General features: G+C 43.6%; 1 non-coding gene across 1 annotated transcript; it reads left to right on the top strand.

Moving 5' to 3' along the window:
- Positions 1 to 6,773: 6,773 nt before the first annotated feature.
- On the top strand, positions 6,774 to 6,880 carry LOC147912279 (U6 spliceosomal RNA). Its single transcript, XR_015550091.1, has one exon. It is a non-coding gene; the product is annotated as a U6 spliceosomal RNA (small nuclear RNA).
- The last annotated feature ends 12,228 nt before the right edge of the window (positions 6,881 to 19,108 follow it).

Here is a 19,108-nt window from a genome sequence, read left to right on the forward strand (position 1 = left end):
GGAGATTCCTCAGGCTCTGTCTGGACCATTATCCATTCTTACTGCTTTGGTTATTAATGCACGTTATCATTTTTCTTAACATTGGTTGCTCTTTGCTTCTTATTCCGGTTGCTTGATATTAAATCTCAGCTGTGGTTGGTATTTTTCTGTTGTCTGTTTTCATCCCGTGTATCTAATATTTCCCGGGCACTATAAATCAGAAATCTCCCTGGTTTTCCTGCTTCCCCAGAGCAGGATGGGACCCTACTCCCTGGGCTCTTCCACAAGCTCTGTGTCCACCCAGGCCTGCTGCATCCTTGACCCCTGACCTGGGAAATTTGGCCTCGGGCACAGTGCCCCTGCCCTCCTCCTGTTCCCTGGACCTGGTCCTAAGTCCGCTCCCATCCCCCAGTTCCTCCCTCAGGATCTCTGGGACCCAGGCTACTCCCCCTCCAGATGCTCTTTCCAGCCGCCTTCCTGCGAGTCAGGACCCTCCACCTGCAGGTCACTCATGGACTCCTCCCTTCCAGCCCATCTTGCAGCCCCCGGCAGAGGTGACCCACTCCCTCAAGCCCAGACCCGCATGGCCCCCCACCCCTTCACTTCCTGACGTCTGTCTGTGCCCAGCAAGCCCAGAGCTCAGGTCTCAACTCCGGGAGGAAATCTTCCCTGACACCTATTTAATGAGGAAATCTGCTTCCCACACCCACTCCCTCCAGGCTCGCCTGCCCCTTCAAGCTGCTCTGGGGTCTCCTCCTCCTGCAGCACGATGGCCTCCTCCTCAATGCCTCATTCACTTACTTCCTACAGCATCACCGCCTCTCTCCCATCCCGGAACAGCAGCAAGCTCTGCGGGGCAGGAATCTGCCCCTCTGCTCCTGACGTCCTGGGTGCTGGAAGGGTTCCTGCACAGGGCAATCGCTCCAAATGCAGTGGAGAGTCCTTGTCTGCAGGAAAAACCTCGAACAAAGCATTGTTGGATTTCAAAAAGTAATTAATTAATAAGCTTTTTTTAAAGTTGAGTTCCTTGATAATTCATGGCTTGAAAAAGCAAGTGAAAGGTCTAAGGGTAAATACAAATCAGAAATAAGAGGCTCATTCTCCTGTTGAAATGAGAGGAGCAACCCCCAGACTCCCCACCTCTGCTCCCTTCTCAGAGCATTTACTCTAGAAAACTTGTAACTGTCAGTTCTTCCTCTGTCTCTCTGAGATGTATGTAAATCTTTTTGAAAGCTAACCAGCCTCTTGCCAGCTTCACAGCCCAGGGATGCTTTTCTCAAGGTCCCGGAGCCTCAGGAAGGAGCTCCATCTCTCGCTTCCTGGGCGGGTGGGAGCCTGATCTTGGACTTGAGCAGGCTTCTTGCTCCAAGTCGCTATGAAGACTGGTTGTGTGCTTTTCCTCTGGATAATGCCAATCAGCTCACACAGTGGCCACCCAGTTTACCAGGAGGATTCAGGGTGAACCTGAGTGATGCGAGGAACAGAGTCCCTTCCCCGAGGACCACTTTCCGCCCACCTGGAGGGCATGTGTGCGGTGGGTGCAGCTGCCTGGTGTGTGAATGAGGAGTTTCCTTCTGTCCTTGAGCTCTTAGCCAGATCCTGTGATGAGCCTCCCATTCTGCTTTACCTTTATTCAACAGTTAAACTGTTTCTTTCTCTTCTCCTCAGTGGAGAGGATTTCTGGGTTGGCAGGAGACTGTTTTTAGTTCTATTCCCCAATAAAAGTCTCAAAACTCCGGTGTCCTTGCCAGGCCCTTGGCAGGTGGGAGTCCCTGGCCCTGGCTGGGTCTGGGACTCTGACAAGAGCTCCTCTGGAGGCAGGATGAGGGCAGGACTTTGCTGGCTCCCTGCTTGGGTGTCTTGGTGTTAGGCCAGGGGTGTTTTGTGCATAAAGTTTTACTGGAACACCCTCCATCCACCGGTCATACACCGTCTGTGGGTGCTTCATCAGCAAGGGCAGAGTTGAGCCACTTTATCCCAATACACGGTTTGGTACTAGAGGAAAAGTTGAGAGGGATGTATTTTATACATTGCTATTTGTGGTAGTGTTCATTTTATTTTGTGTTCTGATTAAGATGTAAATTTTTAAATACAATCTGATCATTTTTATCTGTGAATGAGTTAATCTGCTTATATTTGTAATTTCACTCACATTTTTGAAGCAACTTCAGGCATATTATTTGATTTTTTTAATTGCATGTTTTTCTCCTTGCAATTTACTTTTTAAATTATGGAAAACTTGAAATATACATTAAATTGTATATCTGTATCTATTAAACATCCATTTAGCCAACATACAAATTATCGAGAGCTATCTGTCTCACTTGTTTCAGATCTCTGATTTTAAAGAAGGCCTTAGAGATGGCCAAGACCTGTAAACCCACCCTCCCTCCTCACCCCACGGCGTCGCCCTGAATCCAAGTGGGCATCAGTGGTCTCTACACGTGTTTATACTTGGGCTTCATGGGTGCCTTTGTCTCTCTGTCTCTATCTCTCTATCTCTCTGTCTCTCTGTCTCTCTCAGTCCCTCTGTCTATCTCTGTCTCTCTCTGTGTCTCTCTGTATCTCTGTGTCTCTCTCTGTCTACCTCTCTCTGTTTCTCTCTCTGTCTCTCTCTGTGTCTCTCTATGTCTCTCTGTGTCTCTCTCTGTATCTCTGTGTCTCTCTACCTCTCTCTGTCTCTCTCTGTGTCTCTCTGTTTCTCTGTGTGTCTCTCTGTCTCTCTGTGTCTCTCTCTGTCTCTCTGTCTCTCTCTCTGTCTCTGTGTCTCTCTGTCTCTCTCTGTCTCTCTCTCTGTCTCTGTGTCTCTCTGTCTCTCTCTGTCTCTCTCTCTCCACCTCCAGCTCTACCAGTCCCTTCATCTCTAGACCATGTGCTTTGATACACAGTATTGACGTTAGAGACCGCACAGTGAGCGGATCCTTTTCCGCCTGGCTTTTCTGTTCATTGTTGTGTCAGAGCCGAGTTCGTGCTGATGGGCACAGAACTGGGTTTTAAATGTAGCTGTTCTATTGCATCCCCAGGTTTGGGTGGCTGGCTTACACTGACATTCATCAGCTGAGCTTCTCGCTGCTCATGTTAACCTTGCAAACAGCAGACGAGCAGGACAGTCTTCAGAGCTGATGCTGAGAACGGGGACATGAGTTCTCGCATCAGGTGTAGACATTCCCGAGGTCACCAGGTGGTGCTGATTGTCACACCTGCAGGGCCCTCGAGCCCATTTCCTCGCAACGCCTCCAGCATTTGTGTCCCAGTCACGTGGATGAGCTGACGGGAACTGACGGCTTGCTGTCGCTGGCTGTTCCAGGACCTGAACCTCTTTCTTGAGCTAGCCGGCCATCTGGGTCCTGTTCCTGTGCGTCCCTGTCCACATCCTCCTGCATCTTCCCTGGGGATGCTCGTCTTGTCCTTCCTGAGGCGGAGAGCTGCGTACACCACCCCTGCAGCTAAGGGGGCCGATGTTTCATCTTTGCTGGAGGGCAGGCCTTTCAGTTAGTTTTGTGGTGTCTTTGGGTCACAGGTTTTTTAAATTAATCCATTCAAATTAAAATATATTCCTTTAAGATTTGCCATTTTGTGCTTTATTTGTGGCATTTTTTACCTTGGCACTATTCATATATTCTAGATATTTTTTCTGAACGTTTTAACGTCCCTGTTTAACCTGCCATTTACCTCCATGTGGAGCGTGAGTGGGGCGTTAGCTTTTATTTTATATTTACGCAGGGTTTACCTGTCGGTTCAGCACAATCCCTGGGCTGACACCATGGTCCTGCAAAGTTTCCTGTCACATCGAGTTTCCTCATGTGCCTTGTATCTTTGTCTGAGGTTCTCTCATGGTGACACCAGCATGCTCATTCCGAGGGCGTCACCAGGGGTCACGACCCTCTGAGGGAGTTCCTCACCTTTGTTCTTCACGTTCTGGTGTTTTTACTCTCCCTTTGAATTTTATACCAAACTTATAAAGTTCTATTAAAAATCAGTTAGGGGTTTTATTAGAATTATATTGAATTTACAGAATTATGTGGGGAAGTTTATATACATATATATCATATTGATATATGATTTCGCAGCTGATCTGGTGGTGTACTCCTACAATTATGCCAGTAATGCTTAGTTATTCTCCCTTTGGAGGTCGTAACACCTTATATTTCTGGTACAGTTTTTGCCACCTTGGTAAATGGTATTTTTAATTATATATTTCCTTGTTTTTGTTCTATGTATTTTTTGTTCTTGTTTACCACTCTCCTTGCATCTGCTCCACTGATGAATTTTTAATTATTCCTTTTTCCCCACTCATCAATTTAAAAGCTACAGGTCATGTCTTTGTTCTGTTAGTGGTTACCCGTCTATTTTTAATCACACATGTGCTTGTAGACTGTCTGTGTACCCTAAGTTAATACCTTGACTGACTCCTGCAGACGTCACAGTCTTCTGTACACTTGACCTGGATATGGAAACTGAGGAGGGTCCAGATGAGACTGAGGCAGACGCCTTTGTCTATATGCCCTTGATGCTTTAAATGTACCAATCAACATTTTTTGTTTCCTCTTCTTTTTTTTTTTTTTTTTGCTGAGGAAGATTCTCCCTGAGCTAACATTTGCTGCCAATCTTCCTATTTTTGTATGTGAGCTGCCTCCACAGCATGGCCACTGACAGATGAGTGGTGTGGGTCCACGCCTGGGAACCAAACCCCAGCTACTGAAGCAGAGCATGCTGAACTTAACCACTAGGCCACTGGGGCTGGCCCAAAATTCTGTGTTTTAAAAGTAGAACTAGGTTACAAAAAGAAAAAGCCAAACATGAACTACTTATGAAGTTTGCCCTATCATTTAATTTTTAAAAATTAAATTTTAAAACAAAAAGTAATGTGTGCCAATGGTTGAAATATTAAATAATCTGGAGATTAATAAAATTTAAATTGAAAGAATCTTTTCACCACTTACTCCTTTTTTGGATATTTCATCTCCAAAGTTAACAGATTCTGGTGCATTCTGCCAGAAAGAAAAAATATGACCATATTCAAACAGAGTTAGATCTGATATCCATGTTATTACCCCAACTCGTCCATGCACGCTCACCACCCTGAGCCCTGCCGCATTTTTCTTCTTGGTATCTCGTGTTGATGGTTCCAAAGCTGCTGGAGGGAAGGCAGGAGAGGGGCGAGTCAGAGACCCTGTCTGTCCCCCAGGGCACTCAGAGCATGCCTGTCGTACAGCTGAGCCCATGTGCAGTAGCTGGTCATCCCTCATCTGCTTCCCCCAGACGGTGAGTCCTGAGGCTGGGACCAAGCTGCTTACCTCAACATCAACTGGTTGGCTAGTTAATTAACAGGTAGCTGACAAATGTGACGACTAGTTGACATTTCCTTGGAAGCACAGTTGAGAGGAGCAGCTGGGCCTGTAAAACAGCACTAATGACAAGCCTATAATTAAATTCAGGAGCAGGTCTTGGTAGCACTTCTTATGTTCCCTGGAACCAGAGGACACAGCGTGATCACATGTGAGCTGGCTTAGTGTCCACTAGTGCAGATACAAATCCATGAAATTGGAGCTTCGGCTTAGATATACTAATGCCTTCACAACTGTGCGTCATTTCAAAAGTCATCACCAGGAAATAGTCTAGTGAAATTCCACACCAGCGATGTAGTCCAGGAACCAAAAAAAGAGCAGGTGCCTGCCTTGGGGGTGCTGGCCTCTGGGTCAAGTCTCCCTGGGCAGACTGAAGTTGAGACCTGAGATGGGACCAGATGATTGAAGAATGGTTCAGAGGATTTGTCAATGTTGACATTGGTAGATTGAAAACACCCAAAATTTTCCACTAGATTGTTTATATTCTATTGCTCCATGTCATTGGCTCTATGTACATAAAAGTTGGGGATGCTGTGGTTTGCAGTTGCTAGAAAGAAGAAAATAGATGTGGAGACTACTGGTTCCCGGTTCTGCATGTGAGGAGCTTGGAAGTCACCACTCCATCCTAATAAGTAAAAAGCTGAAAGACTGAAAAATTGACAACTCTTGTTGGATCCATAAGAGACAGGAGGACACAGGCAATCTGCTGCCCCAAGACTGGAGGGACAGATGGACATATAGGTCTTCATGGTTTACCTTCACATCAGAGCAGACACTCATGAACAGGAACTGCTGTGGGAACCAGCAGCAGGGTAGGCAAACCTGAACTGTGATGCTTGAATTTCTGGAGGCTCCATGCAGACAAGTCTGAGAGGTAAAAACTCTCAGGGACCCAGTCATAGGGGCCCCCACAATACTGTGAGATTTACCTCCAGGAGCTCAACCAGGTTCCCACAGTAAATATCAGAGAAAAATCCCCTCATGCTCCTGGCTGGGGAAGGGGAAAAGGAGCCTTTTGGAAATATGCCAGAGCACTCTGCTCTTCTTAACAAGGTCTGCCCTCGGAGAACCTAGTTAACCAGATCCCAACCTGCTGGGGTATTACCAGAGTCTAACCGACCTGGGGAAGGATAGGAATACCCACTCCAGTTAGCAGACTTCCATGTGGTAGAAGAGAAATACCCAGCAATGTATAAAAGGAATTACACACCATGACCAAGTGAGATTTATTCCAGGTATGTAAGGCTGGTTCAACATTCAAAAATAAATCAATGTAATCCATCACATCCACAGAGTAAAAAAGAAAAATCACATGATCATGTCAATACATGCAGAAAAAATATTTGACAAAATCTAGCCCTCATTTATGATAGAAACTCAAGTAAACTGGGAATAGAGGGTAACTTTCTCAACTTGACAAAGAATATCTATTTTAAAAACCCAATAGTGCTCCATTCAGTGGCACATATACTGAAATTGGAACAAATTAGAGAAGATTAACATGGCCCCTGTGCAAGGATGACACACAAATTTGTGAAGTGTTCCATATTAAAATAAAAAAAAAACCTACAGCTAACAACAGACTTCATGATAAACAACTCAAAGCTTCCCACTAAGATCAGGAACAATGAGGATGTGCTCTCTCACTCTCCTTTTCAATATCATACTGGAAGTCCTTACTAATACAATAAGACAAAAGAAGGAAACAAAGGTACAGATTGGGAAGGAAGAAATAAAACTGCCTTTGTTCCCAGATGACAAGATTGCTTATGTAGAAAATCTGAAAGAATCAACCAAAAAACTCCCGGAACTAATAAGTGATTAAAGCAACGTTGCATGAAACAAGGATAATAGACAAAATCAATCACTTTCCTCTATGCCAGCAATGAAGAAGTGGAATTTGAAAATAAGAACACAATACCATTTACATTAGCATCCAAAAAAATGAAATAGTTATAAATCTAACACAATATGTACAAGATCTATATAAGGAAAACTACAAAACTGATGAATGCACTCAAAAAAAGAACTGAATAAATGCAGAGATATTCCATTTTCATGGACCGGAAGACTCATTATTGTCAAAATGCCAATTCCTCCCAACTTGATCTAGACATTCAACACAATCCCAATAAAAATCCTGGCAAGTTATTTTGTGGATATCAACAAACTGATTCTAAAGTTCATACGGAGACACAAAAGACCCAGAATAGCCAACACAATACTGAAGGAGAAGAACAAAGTTGGAGGACTGATGCCCCTGACTTCAAGACTTACCATAGAGAGAGCTACAGTAATCAAGACAGTGTGGTATTGGTGAAAGAATAGACAAACAGATCAATGCAACAGAAGAGAGAGCCCAGAAATAGACCACTGTAAATATAACCAACCGATCTATGACAAAGGAGCAAAATCAATACGATGCAGCAGAGAAACTCTTTTCAACAAATGGTGCTGGAACACCTGGACATGCATGTGCAAAAAAATGAATCTAGACACAGACCTTACATTCTTCACAAAAATTAACTCTAAGTGGATCACAGACCTCAATGTAAAATGTAAAAATATAAAACTCCTAGAAGATAACATAGAAGAAAACTTAGATGACCTTGCGTATGGCAATGACATTTTAGATACAACACCAAAGGCATGATTCATGAAAGAAATAATTGATAATGTATTAAGTTGATAAATGTATTAAATTGATAATTTATTGAGATAATATTTATTTATTCTTAATATATTAAGATAATAATTTATTAATTTTTAAGTTGGACTTCATTAAAATTAGAAACTCCTGATCTATGAAGGTCAATGTCAAGAGAATGAGAAGACAAGCCACAGACAGGGAGAAAATATTTGCAAAAGACACATCTGTAAAAGAACTGTTATCCAAAATACACAAAGAATTCTTACAACTCAACAATAAGAAAACAAACAACCTGATTAAAAAATGGGCCAAAGACTTTAACAGATACTTCACTGAAGAAGATATACAGATGGCAAATAAGCATTTGAAAAGATGCTCCCCATCATATGTCATCAGGGAAATGAAAATTGAAACAACAATGAGATACCACTATTAGAATGGCCAAAATCTGGAACACTAACAACACCAAATGCTGGTGAGGATGTGAGGCAAGGGGAACTCTCTTCACTGTTAGTGGGAATGCAAAATGGTGCAGCCACTTTGGAGGACAATTTGGCAGTTTCCTACAAAACTAAACATAATCCTACCATAAGATCCAGCAGCCACACTCCTTGGCATTTACCCAAAGGAACTGAAAACTTATGTGCACACAAAAATCTGCACATGAATGTTTATGGTAACTTTATTCATAATTGCCCAAACTCGGAAGCAATCAAGAAGTTCTTCAGTAGGTGAATGGATACATAAGCTGTGGTCCATCCAGACAATGAAATATTATTCAGGGCTAAAAAGAAATGAGTTATCAAGCCATGAAAAGACAAGGAAGAACCTTAAATGCATACGACTAAGTGAAAGGAGCCAGTATGAAACAGCTATATACTTTATGATTCCAACTATACAACACTCTGGAAAAGGCAAAACTCTAGAGACTGTAAAAAGATCAGAGTTGCTAAGGGTCGGGGGACAGGGAGGGATAAGTAGGCAGAGCACAGAGGATCTTAGGGAAGTGAAAATACTCTGTATGATGGATGCATGTCATTACACATTTGTCCAAACCATAGAAGGTACAGCACGCAGAGTGAACCCCAATGTAAACTATGGACTCTGGGTGATGGTTACGTGTCAGTGTAGCCTTCATCAGTTGTAACAAATGGACCACTCTGGAGGGGGATGTTGATAACGGGAGAGGCTGTGCATGAGTGGGGGCCAGGGGTAGCTGGGAAATCTCTGTACCCTCCTCTCAACTTTACTGTGAAACTAAAACTTCACTAAAAACAATAAAAGTCTTAATAATAAAAAAATAAATAAAATATCAAAAAAAATAAGTCAGTGATCTTCCCTCTTACTATATTTAGACTTTAACTTTCTCTCCAAATGGCAAAGAGTCTATTGGAAGATTTTCAAGGATTTACTGTGCTGGAGAATGCGATTAGGATTATGCATCACGGCCCCTGGAGTCTGAGACACAGGCTGGAGCATTTTCAGTAGAATCATAAGCACCGCATTTCCTTCAGGGTGACAGAGATGGCAGAGCAATGTCCCTAGCTCTGAACTGAAGCCATTAAAGCCATTTCCTTCTGATACTTACGTGGTGAAAGGCAACGCCAGCTGTGATGACTCCCCTCCCACAGCCACCATGTGATGTCAGTTCTCCCCAAAAGCCTGTCAGATTCAGACAGACCAGACGGTCTGTTTGTTTTTTAACCTTAAGTTGTTGCTCAGCTCCGGGATTATCTTTCCTTTTCATTCATAAAAACATTTTTTTCCACTCTGTTTTCCATTGTGTATCTGACAGATTCTGGCTATTTCTTCACAAAGTACGTTTATTTTGAGCACTGATATTTGTCCCTGACATTTGAAAAGATATCGCTCCTGATAGTGTTTCCTAAAGTACAAATACCTGAGCACTGGTTTAAAGAAAGAGCTAGCAAATACAGATCGTTTCTCCTCACAACAGGTGAGCGACACGGGCTCTCTCTGACGAGAGTGACATGCTGGGCGAGTCAGGCAGCGTCTTCACTGACCCAGTCTTCCTGGGCTGTGGGACCCTGTCTATCTTCATCACCTCGGCCCTGTAGGCACGGACGCACACGAGCAGACGGAGGACCGGCTGAAGCCAGCGGGGCCACTCCGCGGTTCCCCCGGGCTGAGCCCTCGCAGGCGGGGTCTTGCATCGTCACCAGCGTCAACCGCTGCCCCTGCTTCACAGGGGACAGAGGAGACTCCGGGGTCCGCCAGCCTCAGAATCCTCCCACTGAGAGCCGTGGCCGGCGGCCGCAGTCACGTGCAGTCTCTGCATGTCACAGCATTGGCGTCTCAGAAGGGAAACAGCAGGTCAGGGGTGGGACCAGGCTCGTGGTCTCTGTCTCCAGGGTAGGACTCAGGCAATTCTGCCCCAGAGGATGGAAACCCCGGGCTACGGCTGAGATTAATGAGGTGGACCGAAGGCCTGGGCAACGGTAACAACACAACTCGCTGGGCTCTGGAAATGAGCAGCACAACCCAGGGAAGATACAAGATGGAAACACCCTCTGGGAAGGAGCTGCAGAGCCGTGGGAGACCACAGAGCACACGGGAGACGGCCATGTGAAGACAGGCATGGGCCACAAGCCAAGGGACCTGAGGACAGCGGCAGCCACCAGGGGCTGGAGGGGCCGGGAACAGATTCTCCCCCAGCCTCGGGAGAAACCAGCCTGGCCGACACTCTGACCTTGGATTTCCAGCCTCCAGATTTCCAGAGAACAAATTCCTGTTGTTTAAGCCGACAGTCCCTGGTATTTTGTTAAGGCAGCCCCAGGAGGCTGATGCAGGTTTTATGATGTATTCTCTACAAAAGGCCCCACAAATCTTGAGACAACGTGGAATGACCAGGATATTTTTCCCTCAGATACATCATGAAACTTACCCACAGGAAAAAGTGGCGGTGCAGATTTCACCAACACGTATTTGTGCGGGAATTCTCATTTTGCTAAAAGCAAAGGAGCTGAAATAAATATGAGTGGCCTGGATAATTTCATGCTTTAGAAGGTAGAGGTGCCATCAAAGAAGCAGGAATTCTGATTCTAAGGCAACACGGCACATAAGATAAATGACTAGAAACAGTAGATCTTGGGATAATTGCCAAAATAGCTTAGGTGAAACTTTTTCACACTTTTGGGGGTACACTGGGTGCTCCTCAAAATTCACGTCCTTCCCAGAACCTCAGCATGTGACCTTGTTTGGAAATAGTCTTTGCAGACGTCATGGGTTTCATTAAGATGATATCATACTGGAGTGGAGTGGGACCTAGAACAATAAGAGAGATGGCCTCATAAGAGGAGAAGAGACACACAGGAGAGGAGAAGCTGCGTGAGCAAGGAGGCAGAGATTGGTGCAATGCGTCCACAAGCCGAGGGACCTCTGGAGTCACCTGAAGCTGCAGAGGCGGGAAGGAGCCTCCCCTAGACCCTTTGGAGGGAGCACAGCCCCGCCATGCCTTGATTTTGGACTTCCAGCCTCCAGAACCTCGAGAAGAGAAATTTCTGTTGCTTTAATCCACTCCATGTGTGGTGATCTGTTACAGCAGCCTGCATATGTGAGGGTTTTATTTGACTATCAGCTCTGTGTGACTCACCAAAAGCAGCCTACACGTGAGCAGCGTCCAGGTGTCTGGGCCTCCGTGTGTCCAGTGGTGGGCAGCCCTGAATGTCACCATCCCTTCAGACAGGGGACAGGAGGGAGTGGTGCAGGCAGATCAGAGGGGAAGGTTTAGGTGTGTGTGTGCACGTGTGAGAGAGAGACAGGGAAGAGAAATCACATACACAAAGATGCTCATGTCATTTGGACGACTGATTAGTGGTATTCTATCCCTGAGAGAGGGGTTCACCCCAGAAATTTGTGAAAATCTGGTTGTGACTCTGCAGACACAGCAATCCACTGCAGCTCCAAGGCAAATCCATCAAGAAAACCGGTGACTCTTGAGGGCTCTCAGTGACGTGCTACCTGACCTTCCTTCAAGCATCTACCTTATTTATTCAGAAATGTTCAACTTTTTATTTTAATTTTCATGGGGCATGGAAAATATACTGGCTTACTTTAAAAACTTACCAAAGGCACCTAAGGAAGAATACTGATGGCTGAGAAAAGAGAAGAGCATTCTGATATGTTCCAAATATTGCCAGGGACTTGACCATCTACTTATTGAGTGAAATGTGCCTGGATTCGGCCATCTCTGCCCCTCTGACTGAGGGTCCTAGGTTTCCGGTACTACCTTGAACCCAAGCCATCTGCAGCCACCCAGCCTGGGGACAGAACGCATTGGACTGGTCAGCTCACCTGTGCAAAAGCTCTGAAAATGACGCGCTTTCCCCGCTCTGGTTGCTGATCAAGTGGTCCATGCTGCCTGCCACGACTTCATTTCACACTTCTCTATACACAGGGCTATCTCATTTTCACGGTGTGTCTTTGTCACAGTCCATCCATTTCCATTTAAATATGTTTGTTTATATTTGCATATATTCATGTGTGTGTGTGTGTACACCCCCATTTATATATAATGGCACAATAGCTTAGAGAATTTAAAGAGTCACACCATATATTCTTAGGGAAAATTGTAAAATTCTAAAAGTAATGGAAAGGCAGTTTTGGGGAGTCTGTTCCATCCTGCTTCTCCACCCACCTCCTCTAAGCACCCACGTGGGGACACGGCTGGACCACTCTGTCTCCCCTCGCCCAAGTCCCAGGAGAGCTGGAACCAGGAGCAGAGGAGGGGGTGCTGGCCTGGCAGGGTCACAGTGTCCACAGCCTTCCATGTGATGCATCCCTGGAGGGCTCAGCCAGTCCTCATGCATCTCAGGTGGCATGCACCAGGTGTGCCCACAGCAGATGTGCGTCAGGGCACAGCAGGCAGGTGTGTGGAGGCCCGAGGCCTCTGGGGGATGCTCCCCAGCACCTGGCAGCACCCCAAGGGGCCTACAGTGTGAGGTCGGAAGAGGGCTGTGCAGCGGGAACAAGGAGATGTGGGCGAGAACAGATCCAGCAGAGAGGCCACAGCGAGAGTGCAGAAGACACACGTGTCAGAAGAAGGAGACTGGGCGAGTGGTGATGAGCAGGTTACAGTCACCTCCCCTGGAGCTGAGGTGAGTGGGCAGCACAGGGGACCCTGGCTGGCCTGGCAGCATCAGGCCTGTTCCCGACCAGGCTGCTCAGCAGAGAACCAAGTGTGGCACATCCTTGTGTAATTTAAATAATTGGCAAACTTTCACTTAAAAGACAGAATTTGGAGACATTTCTGTATCTATGTGCATTTCATGTCTATGCCGATCAATGAGGTTATTTTCATTATGTTGCTTCATTCCCTTAACTGCAGCTGAATTACTTGGGAGATGGTTGTGAATCGGGATTATAGCATGTGTGGTCACCTCAGTTTAATATTTCAGTCATGTTTTTAAAAAGTTTGTCAATTTTCAAGGTTATAAAGGAACAGAGAGACCTAATTCTCTCTCTCTGGCTTGTGAAGCTGTTTGGGTGTATCTGCCAAGCTCAGTTCTTCCTTATCTTTGTGTAAATCCATTCTGTCTTGAGCTTAGACAATACAGAAATGTTGGCAGGGGTCTCTTTGACGTGGAATTTACACTTTTCTCACAATGTTATCATGTTCATACTCTTTTGTCAGTTTCCAAGATCAAACAAGCTAAACATGATAGTTGAGGAGTGACAGCTACATGGCAGAGTGAGCTGTTTCCCGTGTCTACCCGCTTCAAACTACAACTAAAAGGACATTCATTGATCAGCAGACGATGCCCACACAGCACATCAGGATGCCCAAGAGACCCAAGCAGTGATACATCTGAAGGTGGATGGACTGACCCCCCAGGAGGTGGCAGAGATAGGTGAGCACCCTCTGGCCCCCAGGCAGCCCAATGCACATGTGTGACTACTTTCATGGCTGGAGTGACCACAGCACTACTGTGGCCCCAAGGGTGGGAGTGTGCATCAGTGCAACTGTGGAAATGCGTGATGGCAGCCCTGAACCCCCCATGTGATTACTTCCCCATCTAGTGGGAGAGCCCTCTGCCACATGACCCACAGAGAACAGTGCAGGCTTGGACCCAGCAGGGAAGCCCTGTCCACCAAGCACAATGGCTGGTGCAACCTAGGAGCAGAGGGTAGCTGAGATCCCAGTCTGGGCAAACAAGCTCCCAGCTGCTGTGAATGCCCATAGTACTGCTTTGGACCCCCCCCAAAGGGGGAAGCACAACTCTGTTGGTCTGTGGGAGCAGCAGCAGTAGACCTGAGCTCCTGTGTGATCACTCTCTCATCTGGTGGGAGAATCCACAATCCCACCAGGGTCCTAGGGAGTGGTTTTTGCTCGGTTCCACAGAGGAGGTCCCACCCACCAAGCACAACAGCTGGTGCAACCCAGGAACAGAGGGTGGCAGAAAATGAACAAGCCCTTAGCTGCCATGAAATCCCATAGTACTGCTGCGGCCCCAAAGTGGGGAGCACAACTCTGTGGGTCTGTGGGAGCATGCAGCAGTAGCCCTGAGCCCCCCACATGACTGCTTTCCCATTCGGTGGGAGACCCCACAGGGCTGCTGCGATCCCAAGGAGTGACCCAGGTTCAGACAGGCACAGCTGACAGGGATTGCAGCAGCGGGCTCAGATTACACAGCTCTTGCCCCTACCCAAGTGTTGGCAGGTGGAACCTGCATCCAGAAACTATCACTATGCTCTGGCACAAACCCACTCCATCAAATGATATAAAGAAATATATTAATACTCTAAACCAGAAGGAAAAAACAAACATCGAGAAATCAATCCTGAAGGCACAGAAATCTATAATCTAAATGACAAAGAATTGAAGACAGCCATCATAAGAAAACTCGATGAGCTACAAGAGAATTCTGAAAAACAGTACAATGAAACCAGCAACCAAATTACTGAACAGAGGGAATTCTTCACAAAGGAGATTGAAACTATAAAGCAAGACCAAACAGAATTAATAGAGATGAAAAGCACAATGGATGAGATACAGAAAAATCTACAGTCCTTAAACCACAAAGCAGACAATATGAAGGATAGAATTAGCAATCTGGAGGATAGGAACACAAAAATGCTTCAGATGGAGGAGAACAGAGAATGTAGACTAAAAAGAAATAAAGAAATTCTCTGAGAAATATCTGACTCAATTAGGAAATGCAACATAAGGATTATAGGTATTCCAGAGGGAGAACAGAGGGGAAAAGGAGCAGAGAGCTTGTTCAAAGAAATAATAACAGAACTTCCCAAACCGGGAGAAGGAGCTGGAATTACATGTAACAGAAGCCAACAGCACTCCTAATTACATCAATGTAAAAAGACTTTCTCCAAGGCATATATTAGTAAACGTGGCAAAAGACAAAGACAAAGAAAAAATATTAAGAGCAACAAGGCAGAAGAGAATAACCTACAAAGGAAACCCTATCCAGCTCTCAGTGGATTTTTTCAGCAGAAAGCTTACAGTCTAGGAAAGAATAGAATGATATATTCAAAATTTTGAAAGACAAAAACTTTCAGCCAAGAATATTATATCCAGCAAAAATATCCTTCAGATATGATGGAGAAATAAAAACTTTCCCAGATAAACAAAAGCTGAGGGATTTAATTGCCACAAGAGCCCCCTACAAGATTTGATCAAGGAGGCCCTCACACCTGAAAAAAAAAGAAAGGGTTTACAAAGCCTTGAGCAAGGGGATAAATTGGCAGACAAAATCAGAAAATTGCAACTCTCTATTGGAACAGATTAGCAAACAATTATAACTCTAAAGATAAAGGGAAGGAAAATACCAAAAATAAATACTATCACTTCATTTTAACCACAAATTCACAACACATAATGGAATAAGTTGTGACAACAACAACTTAGAAGGGGAAGAGGGAAGGGAGGAAACCTGCCTAGACTAAGGGAACAAGAGGCTATCAGGGAATGGACTAGCTCATCTACGAGACCTTTTATACAAACCACATGGTAACCACTAAACAAAAAATCAGAACAAAGACGCAAATGATAAATAAAGAGAAAACCATCATAGAGAGCTATCAAACTGAATTAGCAGTCCAAAACACATGGAATGAGAAACAAGGGAAATACACAACAACTGAAAAACAAGCAATAAAATGGCAGCATTAAGCCCTCATATATCAATAATCACTCTAAATGTAAATGGATTGAATTCCCCAATCAAAAGACACAGAGTGGCTGGATGTATTAAAAAACAAGGCACAACAATTTGCTGCCTCCAAACACATTGCAGCCTTAAAGACAAACATAGGCTTAGAATGAAGGGATGGAAGACAATACTCCAAGCTAATGGCAAACAAAAGAAAGCAGGTGTTTCCATGCTTATATCGGACAAAGTAGACTTCAAGATAAAAAAGGTAATGAGAGACAAAGAGGTGCAATATATAATGATAAAAGGGACACTCCACCAAGAAGATATATCACATATAAATATAAAATCACCCAACACAGGAGCACCAAAATACATAAAGCAACTATTAACAAACCCAAAAGCAGTCATGAAAAACAACACAATAATAACACCCCACTTACATCAGTGGATAGATCATCCAGACAGAAAGTGAATAAGGAAATAGTAGACTTAAATGAAAAACTAGACCAGATGGACTTAATAGATATATATAGAGCACTCCATCCAAAAACAACGGATTATACATTCTTCTCAAGAGCACATGGAACATTCTCAAGGATAGACCATATGTTGGGAAACAAGGCAAATCTATATAAATTTAAGAAGATTGAAATCATAATAAGCATCTTTTCTGACCATAATGTTATGAAACTAGAAATCAACTACAAGAAAAAAGCTGGGAAAGTGACAAAGATGTGCAGACTAAGCAACACACTACTGAACAACAAATGGATGACTGAAGAAATTAAAGGAGAAATTGAAGAATATCTGGCAACAAATGAAAATGAAAATACACCATAACAACTGATATGGGATGCAGCAAAAGCGGTCCTGAAAGGGAAACTCATAGCAATACAGGCCCTCCTTAACAAACAAGAAGAATCCCAAGTAAGCAATCTTAAACTACACCTAACAGAATTAGAAAAAGAAGAACAAACAAAGCCCAAAGTCAGCAGGAGGGAAATAATAAAAATTAGAGAAGAAATAAACGAAATTGAAACAACAACAACAAAACAGTAGAAAGGATCAATGAAACAAAAAGCTGGTTCTTTGAGAAGATAAACAAAATTGACAAGCCCTTAGCAAGACTCACCAAGAAAAAAGAAAGAAGGCTCAAATAAATAAAATTAGATATGAAAGAGGAGAAATCATGATGGATACCACAGAAATACAAAGGATTATAAGAGAATACTATGAAAAACTACATGCCAACAAATTGGACAATCTAGAAGAAATGGATAAATTCTTAGACTCAAACAACCTCCCAAAACTGAATCAAGAAGAAATGGAGAATCTGAATAGACCAATCACAAGGAAAGAGATTGAAACAATAATCAAAAACCTCCCAAAAAATAAAAGTCCAGGACCAGATGGCTTCTCTGGAGAGTTTTACCAAACATTCAAGGAAGATTTAATACCTATCCTTCTCAAACTATTCCAAAAAATAGAAGAAGGTGGAATACTTCCTAACACACTCTACGAGGCCAACATTACTCTGATACCAAAGCCAGACAAGGACAATACAAAGAAGGAAAATTACAGGCCAACAATGCTGATGAAAATAGATGCAAAAACCCTCAATAAAATATTGGCAAACCGAATAGAGCAATACATTAGAAAGATCATACACCACCATCAAATGGGATTTATACCAGGGACACAGGGATGGTTCAACATCCGCAAATCAATCAATGTGATTCATCACATTAACAAACCGAGGAATAAAAACCACATGATCATTTCAATGATGCAAAGAAAGCATTTGACAAGATCCAAAATCCATTTATGATAAAAACTCTCTGGGTATAGAAGGAAAGTACCTCAACATAATAAAGGCAATATATGACAAACCCACAGCCAACCTCATACTCAAAGGGGAAAAACTGAAAGCCATCCCTCTGAGAACAGGCACAAGACAAGGGTGCCCATTCTCACCACTCCTATTCAACAAAGTACAGGAGGTTCTGGCCAGAGCAATTAGGCAAGAAAAAGGAACAGCAGGAATCCAAATAGGCAATGAAGAAGGGAAACTTTCGCTGTTTGCAGAAGACCTGATTTTATATATAGAAAACCCTAAAGAATCCATCAGAAAACTATTAGAAATAATCAACAACTACAGTAAAGTTGTAGGGTACAAAATCAACTTCTTACAAAAATCAGTTGCATCTCTATACTCTAATAATGAAATAACAGAAAGAGAACTCAAGAATACAATCCCATTTAGAATCACAACACAAAGAATAAAATATCTAGGAATAAATTTAACCAAGGAGTTGAAAAACCTATACAATGAAAACTATAAGACATTATTGAAAGAAATTGATGATGACAGAAAGAAATGGAAAGATATCCCATGCACATGGATTGGAAGAATAAACCTAGTTAAAACGTCCATACTACTTAAAGCAATCTACAGATTCAATGCAATCCCAATCAGAATCCCAATGACATTCTTCATGGACTAGAACAAAGAATCCTAAAATTCATATGGGGCAACAAAAGACCCCAAATAGCTAAAGCAATCCTGAGGGAAAAAAAACAAAGCTGGAGGCATCACAATCCCTGACTTCAAAATATACTACAAAGCTATAATAATCAAAAGAGCATGGTACTGGTACAAAAACAGACACACAGATCAATGGAACAGAATTGAAAGTCCAGAAATAAAACCACACATACATGGACAGCTAATCTTAGACAAAGGAGCTAAGAACATAGAATGGAGAAAAGAAAGTCTCTTCAATAAACGGTGTTGGGAAAACTGGACAGCCACATGCAAAAGAATGAAAGTAGACCATTATCTTTCACCATACACAAAAATTAACTCAAAATGCCTCAAAGACTTAAAGGTAAGACCTGAAACTATAAAACTCCTAGAAGAAAATATAGGCAGAACACTGACATCGGTCTTAGAGGGATCTTTTCAAATCCCATGTCTACTCTGGCAAGGGAAACAGAAG

The sequence above is a fragment of the Ceratotherium simum genome, chromosome 37, assembly GCF_057802395.1.
Source record: "Ceratotherium simum simum isolate JZ-2026a chromosome 37, ASM5780239v1, whole genome shotgun sequence".
In the NCBI taxonomy this organism is placed as follows: domain Eukaryota; kingdom Metazoa; phylum Chordata; class Mammalia; order Perissodactyla; family Rhinocerotidae; genus Ceratotherium; species Ceratotherium simum.